The 18,305-nt window shown below is 35.9% G+C and overlaps 1 protein-coding gene across 1 annotated transcript in view; it reads right to left on the bottom strand.

Annotated features, from left to right (window-relative positions):
• The window catches only part of IL1RAPL1 (interleukin 1 receptor accessory protein like 1), a 1,306,826-nt gene that overhangs the window by 104,217 nt on the left and 1,184,304 nt on the right, over positions 1 to 18,305 (bottom strand). The window lies entirely within an intron of this gene.

Here is an 18,305-nt window from a genome sequence, read left to right as displayed (position 1 = left end):
TTCACCGAGGGGTTTTGAAAAGCACTGGTTGGATGAAATGCTTCACAAAGTCTCAAACAATAGAAGTGGGGAGCAGGGGTAGTGCTGTGATCTGACCTAAGGTAATCGCATCTTGCACAACTCTTCTGTTCTTTTCTTGTAGATATCCACAACTGCCGCTGGCTATAGGTGGAGAAGCCTTTGCATCTTCCTCTAGGAGCTTTGCTCCAAGATTGGAAGGTGGGCAAATCTCAGAGCAAATGCTTCTTTAGACATTTATTAAGAAGCAAGCACAAAATAGCCGGACAACTCTATGAAGTCACAAATCTCTTTTTAAGTGATCTAACATCATTTTGCATGAAAATTTCACCCGAGGCGAATATGATAATATTAGAAAAAGAATTTGGCTAATTAGACTAGTCTGAGCCAGGCAGTCAAGAGGCGTCCAGAATTAGCAATCAAATTTAGAAGACTATCTCGCACATTAAAGGATGAAGACTTACTGGATTTATGGTATACCCTGTTCATACAAGGGTAGGGAATGTCTCTACAATATTTTAACCAGTACACACATGGGAAAATCACTAATTACACCAGTAAAAATGCTAGCATTCTGCTGTTATTGCTAATTAACAAATCATTCTAACAATACACAAAATAGCAAACCTCTGGCATAGCACTGACCAGGGAGCCAAAGTGCTTGTAGGGACCACTTTTGGAAATTATTACTCTAAGGGCAACCACTTCTACAGTTTAGCATAAACTAAGTAGTACATAAAGCCAGTCATTTTTCAATGCTAAAGTATTTTAAGTTACAGACATTCTAACAGGTGCGGAGGTCAAATACATTTGAGGAGCAATGCATGCTTTTCCTTCTTCTTGAAGATTCCCAAAGCATAACAATATATAAAAGGCTATGAGACATCACACAGTAAAGCAACTTGCTTAACTTGGTTCAATTCTAAGAACTCTCTAACGTATTTGATAATAAAACAATTCTTATGCCTCATACTATTAATACTTTAAGGCAATAGGTCTCAAAATGTGGTCCCTAGAGCAACAGCATCAGTAGAATCTGGAAATTTGTTAGAGATGTACATTCTTAAGTCTCATCCTAGATTCACTGAATGAGAATCTCTGTGTGGAGCACAGAAGTTGTGTTTTAAGTCCTTCAGGTAACTCTCATGCATGAATACTAGTATGAGAACCGGCAATCCTGAAGAACACAATTCAGGGAACTTAATATAGGCTTAATTTTCTTCATTCACCCAGATAAAATTTTCTCTAATGGGAGATCCATTCCATAGTCTATGAAGGTCCTGACTTGTAGGCCCTAATATTAATCCTTGTAATCATATTTATGTTTAACCAGTCTTATTTGGAGGGAGGGGGTGACAGACACCTAGGTGTGGGATACTTCTGGCCTGCAGTCCAAAACAATAAGACAGGAAAAGAGGTCACAATCTAACTAACTTTCTAATTAAAGGAACATGGTTGCTTTCTAATTACACTTACAAAGAATAAAACGTAGCTCATAATTAGAAAGTTACTCTGCTCTATTTGAAATTTGCATTGTGTCAGCTATTCCATCATCATTATTATTGCTTAACATTTATTCTGAAATGCAGAAGCTATTTTCAAAGTGCCTTGGAAAAGGTTTTATTTATCTCTCACATTGAAATTGCAAAATAGGTCAGTATTTCACAGGCTGGTACAATGAGATGCAAAAAGTTTATAGCATTCACACTATATATCATTAACAGAGTTGAGATTTGAGTTCATGGTCTTTTGTGACTACATTTTTTACCCTCAGTTCAGGGGGTAATGTTTCTTCCCTTACTATTTTTTTTTCTGGCTTCTTTATTGTTTTGTTTAGGAGGATGCCTAGACTGTTTTCAGTATCCATATGTAACCATGGCAATCACCTAGATACACATCTGCCTTAAAGAGCACTAAACTATTAGAATCGGTTCTCTGGAGAGTCCATCAGAATACAATAGCTCTGTTGCAGCACTCTGAGTTTTTCATTTTGATCTCACCAACCCTGGGCAAACATGCAGCCAATAATAAATGTCTACCAACAGGTATTGTTTCTAACATGCTCTACTGATTCTGCTTAAAAAACCATTTGTACTTCCAATAAAGATGCAAAGATGCTTTATGAAAAAAAATAAAACAAAAATTAGGCTGCCTTTTTGTTTTGCAAAAGTTGAAATTAAACGTGTCATTTTCAACCAAAATATTGTTTCCCATTACTGAAGAGAAGTGATGGGCCTGAGGGTCTCATGCATTACAAATCTCATGTGCTTTAGATAGCTAGTAAATCATTTGCGTTTTGCCTATAGTACTCTCTGCCGAGCTCAGCGTTTATTGCTTACAGCTGAATACAGCCACCTAACTCATCCATCATGTTTTTATAACCAAATGTAGCCCTCCTTCTTGTGCACCAAGGAACAGGAACATTTTCAGAATGAGAATAAGTGAGAGGTGCCTTTACACACCCAAAAGTACCATGCATGCAATAAATAGTATTGGGTTTTATAAGGGAGGAAAAATATACTACATTTACTGATATCAAGAGCTAAGAGATTTTGAAGTCATCCACTCACATACCAACCTCACACCTATCTTTCCATATTACTATCTTCTCAAATGCTGAGATCATTTAATGTGTCTTTCAGTGAGTGTATATTTATTAGTGGACCACGACTGAACACTTTAGGTGTAGGCTAGAAGAAGAAATATCATGTCAGGAATTTAATAGCTAGGGAAATTTTATTGCTCTCACTATAACTCTTCAACATCAATTCAAAATGCTCCATCAAATGGTAATTTTTGAGGTCATTTTTATTGGAAGAGATATGAGGCCCTTCTTGCTTATTCTGGCTGTTATATTCCTACCAATCTTACCAGGATCAGCTGGTTACGTGACACTAACTGGAGGTGATATATCTACCTCCTCTCAAATTCTTTGTTAAAGTCTTCCTTGGCGTCTCCTTTCCAGACCTGTTGGGGCACCGTTCTCCACTGTGACTGCACTTTAGAATTGCCTGAGGAGTTTATTAAAATACAGATGCCTGAGATTTATCCCCAGAGATTTGGATTTAATTTCTCTGGTGTGGAGCTCAAGAATCGGGATTTTAAAAAGCTCCCACACATGATTAGAATATTGAGAATCTTTTCCTAGAATGAAGAAAAAGCAGAGGAAAAGGGAACGAAGTTCCTTCATTGTACAGTATTTCATGTCCTTGTTTTCGCCTCAAGTCCTCAATATTTGAGCATAACATTCTTTTTTAGTCATTCAGGGAAGTAATGTTTTCCACTCTTAAAGTAAAAGACAGTACTTTCCAAAAGTTATTTCCATCCATTGTCACCTATAAAGTGCAATATTGGGTCCACGTTAACCCCCGGGGCTCCCTAGAAGCCTTTGATAAAGTCTTCTTTTGAAAAGCTTTAATCTTTTTTTAAACAGTTTATTTTTTAGAGCACTTTTAGATTCACAGCATAATTAAGAAGGCACAGAGATTTCCCATATACCCCTTACTCCCACACAAAAGCTTTAATTTTTAACCAGAGTTCATTACTTTCTCGTCTTTTTACTCCTGTTCATTATACTCCTTTCTTCTACAATATATTTGGACAGATATTTAGGAAGGGTTTTCAAAAGAGATTTCCAAAGGCAAGTAAGAGAAAGAGACTCAGTGGTTTTGTGCAAATTATGTCACTTAATTCTTTGTGACGGGTTTGTACAACCCATCATTTTGTAGCTAGAGTATTATAGTGATTTATATGTTTTATTTACATTACTAAATTATAAACTCTTCTGGAATAAAACCAGCATATTTTACCTTGTGTTACTTTACACAATACTCTTCCTAGTAAGTTCTTAAATATACCTACTTACGGTTGGCTTGACACAAAATGACATGCTTACTAGCTTTTGTGAGGGATCTTGGGTCATAATTGATGAACAGTTTTCAATATAGTGTAATAGTTATATACTTTTTAGAAAATCAAAGTTTTAAAATTTTATTTGTTAGAACTCTAGTTCAAAAAATAGCTCAATATCAAGGTTTTCACCTATCTTGTACGATTTTTCAGTCCTCACCTCTCACATACTGATACTCTCATTTATGCTCATTTTTAGAAAAGGTCTTTAATTCAACTCCCAGAGCTATTAAAAGTGCATCAAATGATAAAAATAATTATATACCATGACCAAGTGGGATTTATACCAGGTATGCAAACCTGGTTCACCATTTGAAAATCAATTAATGTAATCAATCAACAGGTTAAAAAGGAAAAATCACATGGTTATATCAATAGGTGCAGAGAATGCATTTGACAAAATTCAATACCGATTTATGATAAAAAAACAAAACACTCAGGAGGCTAGCAATTGAAAAGAACTTCCTCAGTTTGATAAAGAACATTACAAAAACCTACAGCTAACATCATACTTGATGGTACAAAACTCAAAGCTTTCCCAATAACATCAGGAATAAGACAAGGACATCTTTTCTCGTGCCTGCTTTCCAACATGGTACTGGAAGTCCTAGCTAATGCAATAAGTCAAGAAAAGGAAATAAAAGATATACATAGTTTAAAGAAAGAAATAAAACTATTTTTGTTCACAGATGACATGATTGTTTATATAGAAAACCTGAAAGAACTGACAGAAAACTCCTGGAACTAGTAAGTGATCATCGAAAGGTTGAAGGATACAAGGCTAATACACAAAAGCCAGTTGCTTTCTTATATACCAGCAACAAACAAGGAAAATCTGAAATGAAAAACACAATACCATTTATATCAGCACCCTACCCCTCTGCCCCTCCAAATGAAATATTTAGGTGTAAATGTAACAAAATATGCACAAGACCCATAGGAGGAAAACTAAAAAACTCTGATGAAAGAAATCAAAGAACTAAAAATATGGAGAGATATTCCATGTTCATGAATAGGAAGATGCAATACTGTCAAGATGTTAGTTCCTCACAATTGATCTATAGATTCAATACAATTCCAATTAGAATTCCAGCAAATTGCTTTGTGGATATCAACAGTCATTCTATTGTTTATATATGTAGAAGCAAAAGATCCAGACTAGACAATGCAATATTGAAGAAGTACAACGTTGGAGGACTGACCCTATCTGACAATAAGACTTACTATAAAGCAACAGTAACCAAGACATTGTGCTATTGGGGAAAGAATAGACAAATATATCAGTGAAACAGAATAGCGAGCTTGGAAATAAGCCCACGCAAGAATAGTCAACTGATCTTACACAAAGGAGCTAAAGATAGTCTTTTCAAAAAGTGCTGCTGTAACAACTAGACATCCACATGCAAAAAAGAATCTAGACATAGATCTTTTTTCTTTTAAGTAAAGTTTATTGGGGTGACAATTGTTAGTAAAGTTACATAGATTTCAAGTGTATAATTCTGTAATACATCATCTATATATCACATTGTGTGTTCACCACCCACAGATTTTACACCCTTCACAAAATTAACTGAAAATGGATCATAGATCTAAATGTAATACACAAACCTACAAAAATCCTAGAAGATAACATAGGAAAAAATGATTTGGATTGGGCAATGACTTTTTAGATACAACATAAAAGGCTCAACCCATGAAAGAATGAATTAACGTGCTGATTTCATTGAAATTAAAAATTTATGTTTTGTGAAACACACTGGCAAGAGAATGAAAAGACAAGCCAAAGACTGGGAGAAAATATTTGCATGTGATACATCTGATTAAAGACTGTTTTCCAAAATACAAAAGGGGGTCAAATATTTGGTGATGAAAGGAGAACTGACTCTCGGTGGTGAACACATAATGTAATATATAGATGATGTATTATAAAATTGTACAATTGAAACCTATATAATTTTACTAACCATTGTCACCCCAATAAATTTAATAAAAATAAAAAATGCATGCAAAGAACTCTTAAAATTCAACAATAAAAAAGCAACAGATAAGTCAATTAAAAAATAGGCCAAAAACATTAACAGACACCTCACCAAAGAAGCTATACAGATGGCAAATAAGCATATGAAAGGATTCTCCACATCATATGTCATCAGGGAAATGCAAATTAAAACAATGAGATACCACTATACACCTATTGGAATGACCAAATCTAAAGCACTGAGAACACCAAATGCTGGCAAGGATGTGGAGCAATGGGAACTCTCATTCACTGCTAGTGGAATGCAAAATGGTACAGCTACTTTGGAAGTTTATTACAAAACCAAAATACTCTTATGATACAATCCAGCAGTCATTCTCTTTGGCATTTTCATAAAAGAGTTGTAACATTATACCCACATAAAAACCTGCACATGAATGTTTATAGAAGGTTTATTCATAATTGCCAAAACCTGGAAGCAACCAAGGTATTCTTTAGTAGGTGAATAGATAAATAAATGGTAGCATACCTAGACAATGGAATGTCATTCTACACTAAAAAGAAATGATATATCAAGCCATGAAAAGACTTAGAGGAAACTTAAATACGTATTACTAAGTGAAAGAAGCTAATCTGAAAAGGCTACACACTGTATGGTTCCAACTACATGACATTCTGAAAAAGAAAGAGCTATGGAGAGAGTGAAAATATCCGTGGCTGCCAGGAGTTTGATGGAAGGAGAGATGATTGGTGGAGTACAGAGTATTTTTAGGTCAGTGAAACTATTCTGTATGATACTATAATGGTGATATATAATGGTGATACATTTGACCAAACCCATAGAATGTACACCACCAAGAGTGAAACTAATGTAAACTATGGAGCTTGAATGATTACGATGTGTTAATACAGGTTCAATGATTGTAACAAATACATCACTCTGTTGGGGGCTGCCGATTATGGGGGAGGCTATGCATATGAGAGGATGGGGGTAGATGGGAACTATCTGCATTTTCAGCCCAATTTTGCTGTGAACCTAAAACTGCTCTAAAAATTAAAGGGCTGTTTTAAAAAGTGAATCAAATGTATTTTAAATATAAATTTAGAAGATATTGAATGGCACTTTAATGTCTTTTTGAAGACCTTTTCTATGTAAGCATTTATTGGATTCCAATGTTAGCATTTTATCAATTGTGTTTTATAGTAAAAACCAATGGCAATTGGACCCATTGTGTATAGTACATCTTTACCTCTTCTATAAATACTGTTCAAAAACTTTTAAAAGTGTTAAGAATTTTATCTCAGTCTTTAACATGTGTGATAAAAATCAATATAGGAAATATCTATGAGAAAATTATTTATAGACAAATATTTATATGAAAATTATTCATGCTATCACAGTATCAGTTTCTGGATGTTTCTCATGCTGGTCTCAGGTGAAAAAAAGGGAAAGATCACATTCAGAGGTCTTGTAGGAGGAGAACTTTGGGTAACCTTTGGTGGTCTCCATTATAAGTGCAGAAAAGATGGGTAAGAAGAAACAGTTTTAAGAAGTCTTTAGCTGAAAGAGACAGAAAAGACTGGATGGTGGATTGGTCATAGGGAAGCAAGAGAAAGGGAGGGATCAGAGATGAATTTCAAAGTTCTAACTTTGGTGACCATATGGTGTCACCCACTGAGAAAGAAAATCCATCTATTGAAGAATACTTTTGTTGTTTCCATGTCTTGGCTACAGTAAATAAAGCTGCAATGAACATTGGAACACACTTGTCGTTATGTATAAATGTTTTCAGAATTTTTGAGTAGATACCCAGGAGAGGGATTGCTGGGTCATATGGTAATTCTATTCGTAATTTTTTGAGGAACCTCCACACTGCCTTCCATAGCGGCTGCACCAGTCTGCATTCCCACCAACAGTGTATGAGGGTTCCTTTTTCTCCACAGCCGCTCCAACATTTGTTACTATTTGTCTTGTTGATGATAGCCATTCTGACTGGGGTGAAGTGATATCTCATTGTGGTTTTTATTTGCATTTCTCTGATGATTAGTGATGTTGAGCATTTTTTCATATGTCTATTTGCCATTTGTATGTCCTCTTTGGAGAAGAGACAATTTCATGTTTCAATGTAATTCATAAATCTTTTTCATGTGTGTGCTTTCTTTTTCTTTTTTTCCGCCAAGACACAAGTGGTCCTGGGATCTGAATAGAGTCTAAATTGAAAAATAAGGATTCAGAAGTACTAGCTGTGAATGTGAATGTATGATAATCAAGCAACTTTTATCATGTGCAAAAACCACTTTATGGCATATTGTGTGCCATATGACACTAGTGGCATCTATTATCCATATGACACTAGTGGCATCTTTTCTAACTAATTTGTAAATTCTGTTCGTAGAAGGGTATTTCTGGTACTCCTCTTAGATTCAAAGCTTTACAAAGGCACATTTGGAGCACCAATAGGTATTGCTTCTCGGTAGATGGAAGATGAAGAAAGCATAAGGCGTTCTCTACACTTAAAAGTTAAATTTTCCTTGAAACGGAGCAACAGTCTTTATGTTTACATCGATAACACTTCATTTTAGCAATGGTTTGAATACAATATGATAGATAGGTAGACATCTAGCCAGACAGATAAATAGATAAATAGGTGGATAAAAATAAATGAGGATATAGTCATATGCCTGACTTTATTATTATTATTATTATTATGATGATGATGCATTGACTTTCATGTTTTCAGTAGGTTTTAAACCTTTGAAGAAGTTTTTCCTTTGTGCCATTTGAAATCTGAAAGGTAGTTTAAATTTAGACATACTTATTTTATTAAAACTCATTGCTTTTCTTATCAGTGAACTCACATTATGCAATTTTCAGGCAAAATTACTTCAAGTGAAGCTGAGAGGGGTTCCAGATTCAAGTACTCAATTCATTTTTCTTTGCATAAAAATATGTCATTGCAGAGATAGGTTTCTTATTTCCAGCTGTGGTTTTCAAGTCATTTTTCAATGATTTATATGTCTGTATTAGGCCAAGTAAGCAATTTATATTATTTCAAGTGGAGCTACTGGGATGCATTGCTAAATGCTGCTAAGAGAAGAATTATATAGAATAATGAATACAATATATTAATTATATGTATGTATATAAATTTTATGTGTTTATGCCTGTGATTACGTAATTCACAAATTCACAAACTATCCATCTTGATAAATTACAGGATATCTAGGGCCATTTCTAGTAGCAATTTACAATTCTTTAGGCGCAGTGGAGAAATAAAGAGAAATGTGAGTCTTAATACCGATTCCTTGGATACTTGAATTCAGCTACATATCCACAATTCCTTATTTGCAATTCAGAATTCCTAAAAGCTATGAAAAGCAAAAGTTGTATTTTTTTAAATGTAACACATTTGGTAGTAAAACTTTCTTTGAAACTGTTGTATGGCTATATACAGTCTTTATCAAACTTACTGTGGATATTTATATGCTTTGCTGCAGAATTATTACTCTGATTATAGGGTGCTGCCCCGGAATTCTCTTGGGATGGTATGTAATGCACGGTATAGATACAACATACTGTCTTACTACATTCTGAATAATTTTGAATTTTGAACTGTAGCTTGTCCCAGCCTCTTGGGAGGGGTTGACAGTCTTCAAACTTAAAAGCTAGATTTTCCTTGAAAGGGAGCAACAAACAGTCTTTAGTATCTTTACATTGATAACACTTTATTTTAGCAATGATTTCAATACAATATGATAGATATCTAGGTAGACAGATACATAGGTGGATGAATAATTATAAATGAAAATATAGACATAAGAGAAGATTCACAGCTTGCATCAAACTCCCCAGGGGCCTGTGACCTAGAAAAGGCTGAAAACTGCCTCTTAGGAAGTAGTGGCAGTAAGAAAATACCACAGAGAGTGGAAAACTCAGAGACCCAGGTACAGTCTAAGGTAATTAAATAACAATAGCTGTCACTTTCTGAGCAATTATGTGGAGCAGGCATTGTACCATGTGCTTTAATCTTCCAATTCACAAGGAGTCATAGGTAAATAATATGGTGGCTGTGGAAATAATTTAGTATCTTAACATTTGGGTATTTAGATATGTGCCAAAAACACCAAAAATCTGGGCTAAGGAGATAGTATTGCTTTAAGAGCTTAGCTTTCACCGTACATCCCCCCTCTCCCCATGCAGTTCCAGTATTAGTTACCCTTGTGGAAAAACAGTTTTTTTTTTTGTTTGTTTTTTTTTATTAAAGTTTATTGGGGGTGACAACTGTTAGTAAGGTTACATAGGTTTCAAGTGTATAATTCTGTAATACGTCATCTACATATCACATTGTGTGCTCACCACCCAGAGTCAGTTCTCCTTCCATCACCATATATTTGATCCCCCTTACCCTCATCTACCATCCCCCTCCCCCCTTACCCTCAGGTAACCACTAAACTATTGTCTATGCCCATGAGTTTTTGTTTCTTCATTTGTTTGTCTTGTTCTTTTGCTGTTTTCAGTTTTATATCCCACATATCAGTGAAATCTAACATCTTAAGACTCCACCTTCTTTCTAATATCCTAGTATAAATAACTAATTCAAATCAGAAAGTTGGTGGGTTGGCTTGTAGCCCCAGAATCTTTACATAGAGTCTTGAGCCAATTATAGGGTATTATCCTAAATACCCCTAAAATAACTATCAAATTCCCACTAAGTGTGATCTGAATAAAAAGGGAGTACATTTAAAGACATAAAATTAATCAATCAATCATTCTCCCATCCCGTGTGTGTATGAGCATTCATGTAGGTGCTGTACTTGTAGGTGTGCAAATACACAAATACTATCTGTGCTTCTGTGGGTGAATTCCAGTATATGTTTAGCATTTGTCTCATTAAAAAATTTAACGGGTGATGAATCTCTCCTACAGAGAGAAATTTACTAGATGGAAATCTCCTATACCAATACTTTCTTCATGATTCAGTGGTTTGGATACCAGTCCCCAAATTCTTCTCCATTTCTTCACTGGGCAACGTGAAACATATTTAAATTGTGTTTCATTAATAGCTCTGGCTGTGCTATAGTGTACAAAGACAAATTTCAAAAAAAAGAGGTATACAAACACCCACACAAAATAAATAAGTGCTATAAAAAATTACATCTTATTTTTAAAAATAGGTATCATTTATTGCTTGATTATTCTGTGCTAGGTATTGTGCTAATGTTTTATACACAGCATTAATTTACTAATTACTAGAATACCAGAAAAGTGTTAATATTTTTATGGGAGTGAGAAAATTAATTTAATGGTAGAGAAGTAAGTCACTTGCCCGAAGTAACATTTAGTTAAAAGGAGACATTGAGATTTGAACTAGGTCACCTAATTTCAGAACAAGACGTGCCCAAATCCTGCCCTTGGGTGGCTTACCAATTCTAATGACTAGGTGGGATAATATTCTTCCAATATTTCTGTACTTTGAGCTGAATCAAGAAAGAATTAAAGTAAATATATACAAAGTCTGACAATTAAGTTCGTGAACTCATCCTAGAAAAAGTGCTACACACCTCATTGCTGAGTATCACTACAGTGACCTTCAAAGTACTCCCCTTGGGAAGCTATGCACTGATGCCTAGTCCACCCTTCAAAGCAATTTTGGAACTCTTTTTCTGGAATGGCCATCAGAGCTGTCGTCTTATTACATTTGATGTCCTGAATGTCATCAAAATGTCTTCCTTTCAATATTTCCTTTATCTTCAGGTAAAGAAAGAAGTCATTGGGGGCCAGATCAGGTGAGTAGGGAGGGTGTTCCAATACAGTGATTTGTTTACTGGCTCAAAACTCCCTCACAGACAGTGCCGTGTGAGCTGTCGTGATGCAAGAGCCATGAATTGTTGGCGAAAAGTTCAGGCCGTCTAATTTTTTCACGCAGCCTTTTCAGCACTTCTGAATAGTAAACTTGGTTAACTGTTTGTCTAGTTGGTACAAATTCATAATGAATAATCCCTCTGATATCAGAAAAGGTTAGCAACATCGTTGCAACAAGTTCCCAAACCTAATTGTCAGACCATATATATTTAATATATATATATATATATATATATATATATATATCACATGAGACATTTATTCCTAAAGTGGCTCTATATCTCATAAACATCTTTCCTACTTCATCTTAGAAAGCACCTGTCTTTGAGGTCAAATTTACTTCTTTTTCTGAAATTTCATTCTTAGTATATAGGTAAGTTATTGATTCTTGGGTATCCATCCCAAAAATCTGAAAACATGTATCCATAAAGATATATACATATACTCTGATGTTCGTTGCAGCCCTATTTACAGTGGTCAATACATAGAAACAACCAAAGTGTCCTTCGATAGATGAATGGATAAAGAAGATGTGGTATATGTACAATGGAATACTATTCTGCCATAAGAAAAGATGAAATAGTGCCATATGCAACAATGTGGATGGAACTTGACATTATTATGCTAAGCGAAATTAGGCGGACAGAAAAAGTCTAGAACCATATGATTTCACTGATTATGTAGGATATAAAACTGAAAACAACAAAAGAACAAGACAAACAAATGAAGAAACAAAAACTCATACACACAGACACTAGTTTAGTGGCTACCAGAGGGTAAGGGGGGATGGATGGGGTGGTAGACGAAGGTAAAGGGGAATCCAATATATGGTGATGGAAAGAGAACTGATTCTGGGCGGTGAGCACACAATGTGATATATAGATGATGTATTATAGAAATGCATACTTGAAATCTATGCAATTTAACTAACCACTGTCACCACAAAAAATGTATTTAAAAATAAAAAAGAAAGCCCCTGTCTCCATAGGTTAACTTCACTCAGCTCTGTTCACTCCACCTGCACGCCCCTCTCAGCACTTAGGTACCAGTATGTACTACTCGAAGACAGCATAAAGTAGAAGTCACAGAAAGTCTTTGATAATGTATCATTCTTCTCCCTGTTGTAATCTGCTCAAGCCAGTGAAAGAGCCTGAACAGTCAGTGAATAGAGTCTTTCTCCTGAGACTAAATGAACACAGCTGTCACAAAGTTTAGATGCGTTTCAGGGGCAAGTTATGTGAATCCAGAAAGTCGTTTTTTATACCTCGAAAATTGGGAAGGAGGATGAGAGAGGACTCAAAAAAAAGTCCTGAGTTCTCTATAGCAAGGATCCTTTCCATTGTTGACATGACACAGATGAAATAAAAATGTTACTCATTTTTAATGAGTGAAAAATAATGAATTAAAAACAATCTTGTCATTTAGTTCAAACTATCTTCTTATTAACTCTTGATTTATCAGCTATTATAATACCACAAAAGACAGCACCTCTGAGTGAAATCACACAATAGAAAATGATACATAACCATGCACTCTAGAGCTGAACTGCCAAAAGTTCAGAAATTAAAGGGTTTATATTAATTTTGCATATTTTCTTTTACTAAGAATACACTATCAGGAACAAATGGTTAAATATGGACCAGCAATTAATGACCCGTTATAATCAAGTTGCTCCTAACACTATTTAATCATTAAATGCTATTCTTACTGCCTAATTACCTTTTAATTTTCCTGGCTTTTCATGTTCAAGTGTTATCCAGAAAAGTAAAGTACAACTAACTTAATCAGTTGTGGTTACCATTAGGGATAGGGTTTTTGTGGGTGTTTTTTGTATGTTTATGTTTGTTTGTTGTTTAGATTTTTAAAAGCCATAATAATAGACTTGACAGATCAGTTCTTTTACATGTACTCCTTGCAGTCTTCAACTAGGGTCCACACCATCATTTTTCCATGAATATGTTTGGGGCTTTTTGCATTCTAGGCTGTGGCTTACCAAGATCTCTTCAACTGCTCAGAGCAGCCTCTTTCCCATCCCCCTTGGCAAATCCCATGTGTCCTAGAAGGTCTAGGTCTAAAGCCACCCTATTTTCATGCTCAGATATGTGATCGCCTCATTTTCTGGAATAGATTCTCTTACATGATTTCTTAATTGTGTACCATAATTATTTGTGCCTTTTGTTGTTGCTGTTGTACTTGAACCTTTCTGTCCTCTTCTGTAGAGGACAATCTTGCTCGTTTCTGTTTCCTCTGGATAGTTTTCTTGCTCTTGAGTAGCTCAGTAAGGAGTTGCTAAATTGAATGGGAAAAACCGTCACCTCTTAAAAATTAAAGCTAATAAGCATTAAGCTGAAACAGACAGGGTTATTCATCTGTTGAAATAACTCACTACTAAAAAAATGGCTTATAAAAAAGATGGTGGATGAATTTAAGATACTTCCCAAATATCCTTATTGGATTCTCTAATTTATCTCCTCAAACCACAGGAGACTAAATGTCATGAATGCGAAATAAACTCTGACCTAATTCTATTTCTAAGAATACTGGGGCTTCGTCGTCCCAAGACAAAGGTGGTGGTCTGCATGGAGAAGAGACAAAAGTCAGCTGAAGGGTAAGAACTGACAATGTCAGCTCTCAGACTCTCAGACTGTAAGACCCCCGGAGTGAGCAGGAACAAATTGGCTGAGCAACCTGAGTTTAAAGAAATGCCCCTTAACGTTCCTTTCTCTTCTCTCTAATTCCCTGTACCAGGAATCCTTCTGATTTGCAATTTAGTCTCTTCAGTGGACTTATTCATTAAGAGGGAGTGCCCTGTTGAAATGATTGATGCCAGTTATCTTACCAGATTCATCTCCCATTTCATTTAATGAATCAGCATTCTGGTTTATACATTAGTTTCTGGCAACTTGGCTTGGTATTCATCACTTCTCCACAGCTTGGTCACCCCTAAGTGAGCAGATTCATTTATGTTTTCATTGCTGTAAGTCTGAGGAGTTGCCTGTGGTAAAAATTTCAAGAGCAGGAGTTCCTTATATATTTTGGATATTGGCCCCTTATCGGAGACGTTACTATTCTGCCATAAGGAAAGATGAAATAATGCCGTTTGCAACAACATGGATGAATCTTGAGATTATTATGCTAAGCAAAATAAGTCAGACAGAAAAAGTTGAAAACCATATGATTTCACTGATATGTGGGATATAAAACTGAAAGCAACAAAGGAACAAGACAAACAAATGAACAAACAAAAACTCATAGACATAGACAATACTTTAGTGGTTACCAAAGGGTAAGGGGGGGAGGGAGGTGGTAGATGAGGGTAAAAGGGATCAAATTGTATGGTGATGGAAGGAGAATTGACCTGGGTGGTGAACACACAATGTGATATACCGTGTTTCTCCTAAAGTAAGACCTAGCCAGACCATCAGCTCTAATGCGTCTCTTGGAGCAAAAATTAATATGAGACCTGGTCTTATTTTACTATAACATAAGACCAGGTCTAATACAATATAATATAATGTAATATAATATAATATAATATAATATAATATAATATAATATAATATAATATAATATAATATAATATACCAGGTCTTATATTAATTTTTGCTCCAAAAGACGCATTAGAGTTGACGGTCCGGCTAGGTCTTATTTTTGGGGAAACACGATATATAGATGATGTATTACAGAATTGTACACCTGAAACCGATGTAACTTTACTAACAACTGTCACCCCAATAAACTTTAATTAAAAAAAAATTTTCAAGAGCAGCCTTTGTGTGAGTTTGAATGAAAACACAAAGCTCATGCTGAAATATTTTGAGTGTAACTGTGTTTTAAGAATAATGTGTACTTCTGATAATTGCAATCCTTAATATTTAGTAGGTGGTCTATAAGTATTTGTTGGATTAAACTGATTTTTTTTTATCAGCCATAAGCCACGAACAAGAATGGCTTCTTTACCCCCATCCCCAGAAATTTGTTGTGATTTATTTTCAAATCCTAAATATGTATTCACTATTGTACCTAATTTTGTGTTTGTCTTTTTCAATTACAGTTGACATTCAATTTTATATTAGTTTGAGATGTACAGCACAGTGGTTAGACATTTACATAACTTACAAAGTGATGCCAAGTGGTTAGACTTATTGGAAGATTGGCTTCTTATTTTTATTATTTATTTGTTTTTATTTACCAGAATGTGGGTGTGGGGGTGGGAAAAGGGAAAAGCAGACAGAACGCACAAGAAAAGCAATCAGAACAGAAAAGGACCCATAGCTCCCATGAATAGGTGCATGTCAGAGAGTGACCTATGTGCAGATCAAGGCATCACTGAGCATAACTGTGCAGAAACAAAGGAGGTAAAATTGGAGGGCAAGGGATGAAAGAGAGGCAAGAAATTTTAGCGAGGGCCTTGAATAGGAAACTCTGGGGAGACTGATAAATATCTAATGAAGGGTTCTTAAGATAGTTTCGGTAATGGTGAATCAATTAAAACCCTCCATAGAATCTCTTTTTAGAAATCTACATTATTTCAGTGGTTTTCTGGAACTGGAGTTACAGCTTTTTGTTTTTGTGGGTGCATTAACGGCTTTCAGGGGCAGTACTATATGTGACATTTATGGCTACTTGTTGAGGATTGAGTAAGAAAGGTACCCAGGCCCAACTTGGATAAAAAGCTGAGCTAATTTTGTATCTTCATCATGGCTGACTTATCTCATGGGCTTGCATGATAAATCAGACTGGAGCCCTGATGGTTTTGAGAATACAACCAGAGATATAGAGACATGTGGTCAAAATGATTTTAAAGTTAGAACTAGTGAGAAATGCCTGTGTGGAAGATTGTTCAGGATTTTTCTTTATTTAATCTCCCCACCTTCCCCACAAGAAACTAAGAAAAATACAACTTTGGTGGCGCATTTTCTTACTGACTGCAAACAGGATAGCATAGGATATGGACAGAGACTGTACTCAGATGTCAAATTCTAATAATCTTAGTCTTAATTGAATTGGAAGAACATGGGCTGCGTTCTCACTGTCTGCAAAGCTGCTCAAGACTGAAAAAGAGAAAGAAGCTGCAGCGCCAACTGAAAACTCTGTAGGAATGCAGCTGGACCTCAGCTGCTTGAAGCTAGAGGACCCCAAACCAGTATGGCCCCCATGAGCAGTGACAACATGAATTCCCTCTGTAAAGTAACTAAATTCTTGTCCTGCCCTCCACAGTTTCCAACTACCCCAAATCACCTTACAGACTCTATCAGGGTAGAGGATGGTCCAAATCACCTCACTTGTGACAATCATGAGTTCTTGCATCCAATAATCACATCTCTTGCTCCTTGGAGACGTCTTGGAGAGGTCCTGATTAAACCCGAATGAGATTTGGCACAGACAGCTCCTCATGTACTAGATCCTAGAACAGATGGACCAAATTTTGGAATATATGGCCATGCCTAACCTGGAACCATCTCCAGAGGCCCTTGAGAAAAATCCAAAGGAGGAGGGCCATGAGGCTATGAATACGAAGTACTCCCGGATGTACAAATAAATATTGTGCTCCCTTGGCAGATAACTGCAAAGTTTAAGTAGGTAGGCAGAATTTTTCTTTTTTAAGGGTGTGGCTATTCTCATTGGAAGAAGAGCAGTAGAGAAGAGAAACTGTATTGCTAAGGGACTATACTCAGCAAGAAGGGCTGAGGGTAGGTGCCCCGAATGCCAAAGAGGAAGGTGTTAAAGGGAAGGCAATGTAATGTAACAGTTTCACTCTTTTTGAGAGTGGGGCACAGAGAGAGATAAAGATTTTAGCCACTGAAGAAACTGGGGCAAGTTTTCCTGGGTAATATGCTGAGTAAACACTCCCCGCCCCAATTCTGTCATGTGGAGGAAATTTGTTTTAACATGTAACAATCTGCTTATTTTCCCAATGGTTTCCGTTTGTACTGAGAATAAAATGCAAGCTCCCTGTCATGGCTCGCAAAGCCTTGTCTAATCTGGTCCCTGGCTGCCTTTTGAACCTGATCTGATGCTGTCTCCCCACTTCACTTCTGTCCAGCCCAGTAACCCTCAAGTTCCTCCATCTTGCCGAGCTCCTTCAGGCCTCAGGAGGCTTATACTCTTTTGTCCTCTCTGCCTAGAATGTTTGTCTCTAAGAACTTCGGATGGCTCAGTAGTTCTCAACTTCCATGTCTCCATTCATACGTCACCACAACAGAAAGATCTTCTCTTACCAGTCTGTATGGAAGTATCCCGTTCCTCTGACACTTTCTATTCAATATCCAGCTTTCTCCACAGCACTTATCAACAGCTGAAAAAATATTTGTTTAACTGTATAGAGTCTGTCTGTCTTGGTCAACAGGTATCCCAGCATCTAGAAGAGTTCCTGCCTCATATTACCTCTCAGAAAACAAAGATTATATAATTGGGACTATGCTTCAAGTTTCTGGTATATGAGAGAGGCCTCAAGGCAAACTAGCAATATTCATTTGCATTTTAAAAATTTTAATATAAATCAAAACATGAGGGAGAATTTCATAATACAGTAAA

Source organism: Rhinolophus sinicus, chromosome 18, assembly GCF_057876585.1.
Source record: "Rhinolophus sinicus isolate RSI-liver-muscle chromosome 18, RSI-T2T, whole genome shotgun sequence".
Classification (NCBI taxonomy): Eukaryota; Metazoa; Chordata; class Mammalia; order Chiroptera; family Rhinolophidae; genus Rhinolophus; species Rhinolophus sinicus.
The sequence above is the reverse complement of the archived record's forward strand: the minus strand, read 5'-3'. Positions and strand labels throughout refer to the sequence as shown.